This window comes from Lampetra fluviatilis, chromosome 69 (assembly GCF_964198595.1).
Source record: "Lampetra fluviatilis chromosome 69, kcLamFluv1.1, whole genome shotgun sequence".
NCBI classification, from domain to species: Eukaryota; Metazoa; Chordata; class Hyperoartia; order Petromyzontiformes; family Petromyzontidae; genus Lampetra; species Lampetra fluviatilis.
In genome coordinates, this window is record NC_136343.1 from 5,582,369 (window position 1) to 5,588,368 (window position 6,000).

The window sequence follows — 6,000 nt, forward strand, 5'->3', positions numbered from 1 at the left end:
AGAGACCCACAGAGACTCACAGAGACCCACAGAGACTCACAGAGACCCATATCCACAGAGACCCACAGAGACCCACACTCACAGAGACCCACACTCATAGAGACCCACAGAGACCCACAGAGACCCACACTCATAGAGACCCACAGAGACCCAGACCCACAGAGACCCACACTCATAGAGACCCACAGAGACCCACAGAGACTCACAGAGACCCACAGAGACCCACACTCATAGAGACCCACAGAGACCCACACTCATAGAGACCCACAGAGACCCAGACCCATAGAGACCCACAGAGACCCACAGAGACCCACACTCATAGAGACCCACAGAGACCCAGACCCATAGAGACCCACAGAGACCCACAGAGACCCAGACCCATAGAGACCCACAGAGACTCACAGAGACCCACAGAGACTCACACTCACAGAGACCCACACTCACAGAGACCCACAGAGACCCACACTCATAGAGACCCACAGAGACCCACACTCACAGAGACCCACACTCATAGAGACCCACAGAGACCCAGACCCATAGAGACCCACAGAGACCCACACTCATAGAGACCCACAGAGACCCATAGAGACCCACAGAGACCCACACTCATAGAGACCCACAGAGACCCACACTCATAGAGACCCACAGAGACCCACAGAGACTCACAGAAACCCACAGAGACCCACACTCATAGAGACCCACAGAGACCCACACTCATAGAGACCCACAGAGACCCAGACCCACAGAGACCCACAGAGACCCACAGAGACTCACAGAGACCCACAGAGATTCACAGAGACCCACACTCATAGAGACCCACAGAGACCCATATCCACAGAGACCCACTGAGACCCATATCCACAGAGACCCACAGAGACCCACACAGAGACCCACAGAGACTCACAGAGACCCACACTCATAGAGACCCAGACCCACAGAGACCCACAGAGACTCACAGAGACTCACAGAGACCCACAGAGACTCACAGAGACCCATATCCACAGAGACCCACAGAGACCCACACTCACAGAGACCCACACTCATAGAGACCCACAGAGACCCACAGAGACCCACAGAAACTCAAAGAGACCCACACTCATAGAGACCCACAGAGACCCAGACCCACAGAGACTCACAGAGACCCACAGAGACTCATAGAGACCCACAGAGACCCACAGAGACTCACAGAGACCCACAGAGACTCATAGAGACTCACAGAGACCCACAGAGACCCACAGAGACTCACAGAGACTCACAGAGACCCACAGAGACCCACAGAAACTCACAGAGACCCACAGAGACTCACAGAGACTCACAGAGACCCACAGAGACCCACAGAGACCCAGACCCACAGAGACCCACAGAGACACACAGAGACACACAGAGACCCAGACCCATAGAGACCCACAGAGACTCACAGAGACCCACAGAGACTCACAGAGACCCACAGAGACCCACAGAGACTCACAGAGACCCACAGAGACTCACAGAGACTCACAGAGACCCACAGAGACCCACAGAGACTCACAGAGACCCACAGAGACTCACAGAGACCCACAGAGACCCACAGAGACACACAGAGACCCATAGAGACCCACAGAGACTCACAGAGACCCACAGAGACTCACAGAGACCCACAGAGACTCACAGAGACCCACAGAGACTCACAGAGACACACAGAGACTCACAGAGACCCACAGAGACACACAGAGACCCACAGAGACCCACAGAGACCCACAGAGACTCACAGAGACACACAGAGACTCACAGAGACCCACAGAGACTCACAGAGACCCACAGAGACACACAGAGACCCACAGAGACTCACAGACACACAGAGACTCACAGAGACCCACAGAGACTCACAGAGACCCACAGAGACTCACAGAGACCCACAGAGACTCACAGAGACTCACAGAGACCCACAGAGACTCACAGAGACTCACAGAGACCCACAGAGACTCACGGAGACCCACAGAGACTCACAGAGACTCACAGAGACCCACAGAGACTCACAGAGACCCACAGAGACTCACAGAGACTCACAGAGACCCACAGAGACCCACAGAGACTCACAGAGACTCACAGAGACACACAGAGACCCACATAGATCCACAGACTCACAGAGACCCACACTGTACACACTGTACATTGTGACGTTGAGAAAAACGTCGAACCGCGCCCCGATGACGTCACGAGGTGAAGGGGGGACGTGATGACGTCACCAAATAGGCGGTTGGGCGCGGTGACGTCACCGGGTGAATAGGCGTGTCGTGACGTCATCACGCCTCCACCCACGCCTGGTGACGTCGCCACGCCCGACAACCTCGCCTGGTGACGTCACCGCGTAGCCCTTTGGATCGCCTGGTGACGTCATCACGCCCGACACCTCCACCTGGTGACGTCATCCCGTCGCCATTTCTCGCACCTCGCGAACGTCATCACGCCGGACACCTCGCTTGATGACGTCACCACGTCGACCTTCGGAGCACCTGGTGACGTCATCACGCCGGACGCCTCACCTGGTGACGTCATCACGTCAGGAGGAAGAGCGCGGAATTCCCCCCTCACGGAAGCAAACAGAGACACGGAGACAGACACAGAGAGACAAGGTGAGACACAGAGACACACACAGAGACACAGAGAGACAAGGTGAGACACAGAGACACACACAGAGACAGAGACACGGAGACACACACAGAGACAGAGACACGGAGACAGACACAGAGAGACAAGGTGAGACACAGAGACACACACAGAGACACAGAGACACGGAGACACTCACAGAGACACGGAGACACACACAGAGACACGGAGACACAAGGTGAGACACAGAGACACACACAGAGACACAGAGACACACACAGAGACACGGAGACACACACGGAGACACACACAGAGACACAGAGACACACACAGAGACACGGAGACACACACAGAGAGACAAGGTGAGACACAGAGACACACACAGAGACACAGAGACACAAGGTGAGACACAGAGACACACACAGAGAGACAAGGTGAGACACAGAGACACACACAGAGACACGGAGACACACACAGAGAGACAAGGTGAGACACAGAGACACACACAGAGACACTCACAGAGACACGGAGACACACACAGAGACACAAGGTGAGACACAGAGACACGGAGACACAAGGTGAGACACAGAGACACACACAGAGACACAGAGACACACACAGAGACACACAGAGACACAGAGACACACACAGAGACACAGAGACACAAGGTGAGACACGGAGACACGGAGACACTGACAGAGACACAGAGACACACACAGAGACACAGAGACACAAGGTGAGACACGGAGACACACACAGAGACACGGAGACACTCACAGAGAGACACGGTGAGACACAGAGACACACACAGAGACACGGAGACACTCACAGAGACACGGAGACACACACAGAGACACGGAGACACACACAGAGACACGGAGACACACACAGAGACACGGAGACACTCACAGAGAGACAAGGTGAGACACAGAGACACACACAGAGACACGGAGACACTCACAGAGACACGGAGACACACACAGAGACACGGAGACACACACAGAGACACGGAGACACACACAGAGACACGGAGACACACACAGAGACACGGAGACACTCACAGAGACACGGAGACACACACAGAGACACGGAGACACTCACAGAGACACGGAGACACAGAGACACACACAAAGTGAGACACTCAGACAGAGAGACAAGGTGAGATACAGAGACACACACAGAGACACACAGAGACACGGAGACAGAGACAGAGACACACAAGGTGAGACACAGAGACACGGAGACACTCACAGAGACCCACAGAGACACACACATAGACACACACAGACACACACACAGAGACACACACAGAGACACGGTGAGACACGGTGAGACACACACAGAGACACACACAGAGACACACACAGAGACACACACAGAGACACACAGAGACACGGTGAGACACACACAGAGACACACACAGAGACACACACAGAGACACACACAGAGACACGGTGAGACACACACAGAGACACACACAGAGACACACACAGAGACACACACAGAGACACGGTGAGACACGGTGAGACACACACAGAGACGCACACAGAGACACACACACAGAGACACACACAGAGACACACACAGAGACACACACAGAGACACGGTGAGACACACACAGAGACACTCACAGAGACACACACAGAGACACACACAGAGACACACACAGAGACACACACAGAGACACACACAGAGACACACACAGAGACACACACAGAGACACACACTGAGACACACTCAGAGACACACACAGAGACACACACAGAGACACGGTGAGACACACACAGAGACACACACAGAGACACACACAGAGACACTCACAGAGACACGGAGACACACACAGAGACACACACAGAGATACACACAGAGACACACACAGAGACACGGTGAGACACACACAGAGACACACACAGAGACACACACAGAGACACACACAGAGACACACACAGAGACACTCACAGAGACACACACAGAGACACACACAGAGACACGGTGAGACACACACAGAGACACACACACAGACACTCACAGAGACACACACAGAGACACGGTGAGACACACACAGAGACACACACAGAGACACTCACAGAGACACGGAGACACACACAGAGACACACACAGAGATACACACAGAGACACACACAGAGACACGGTGAGACACACACAGAGACACACACAGAGACACACACAGAGACACACACAGAGACACACACAGAGACACACAGAGACACACACAGAGACACTCACAGAGACACACACAGAGACACACACAGAGACACGGTGAGACACACACAGAGACACACACAGAGACACTCACAGAGACACACACAGAGACACACACAGAGACACGGTGAGACACACACAGAGACACACACAGAGACACACACAGAGACACACACAGAGACACAGAGACACACACAGAGACACACACAGAGACACACACAGAGACACACACAGAGACACGGTGAGACACACACAGAGACACACACAGAGACACACACAGAGACACACACAGAGACACACACAGAGACACTCACAGAGACACACACAGAGACACACACAGAGACACGGTGAGACACACACAGAGACACACACAGAGACACGGTGAGACACACACAGAGACACACACAGAGACACACACAGAGACACGGTGAGACACACACAGAGAGACACACACAGAGACACACACAGAGACACACACAGAGACACACACAGAGAGACACACACAGAGACACACACAGAGACACACAGAGACACACACAGAGACACGGTGAGACACACACAGAGACACACACAGAGACACACACAGAGAGACACACAGAGAGACACACAGAGAGACACACACAGACACACACACACAGAGACACACACAGAGACACACAGACACACACACAGACACACACAGAGACACACACAGAGACACACACAGAGACACACAGAGAGACACACACAGACACACACACAGAGACACACACAGAGACACACACAGAGACACACACAGAGACACACAGAGACACACACAGAGACACACACACAGAGACACACACAGAGACACACAGAGACACACACAGACACACAGAGACACACAGAGACACACACAGAGACACACAGAGACACAGAGACAGATAGACACACACAGAGACACACAGAGACAGAGAGACACACACAGAGACACAGAGACACAGAGACACACACAGAGACACAGAGACAGAGAGACACACACAGAGACACACACAGAGACACAGAGACACACACAGAGACACAGAGACACACACAGAGACACAGAGACACACACAGAGACACGGTGAGACACACACAGAGACACACACAGAGACACACACAGAGAGACACACAGAGAGACACACAGAGAGACACACACAGACACACACACACAGAGACACACACAGAGACACA

General features: G+C 53.4%; 1 long non-coding RNA gene across 1 annotated transcript in view; it reads left to right on the forward strand.

Moving 5' to 3' along the window:
- The first annotated feature begins 2,552 nt into the window (after positions 1-2,552).
- The window catches only part of LOC144952759 (uncharacterized), a 14,812-nt gene continuing 11,364 nt past the window's right edge, over positions 2,553-6,000 (forward strand). The window contains exon 1 of the long non-coding RNA XR_013640684.1: positions 2,553-2,612. This is a non-coding gene — a long non-coding RNA (uncharacterized LOC144952759). The remainder of the gene's footprint in view (positions 2,613-6,000) is intronic.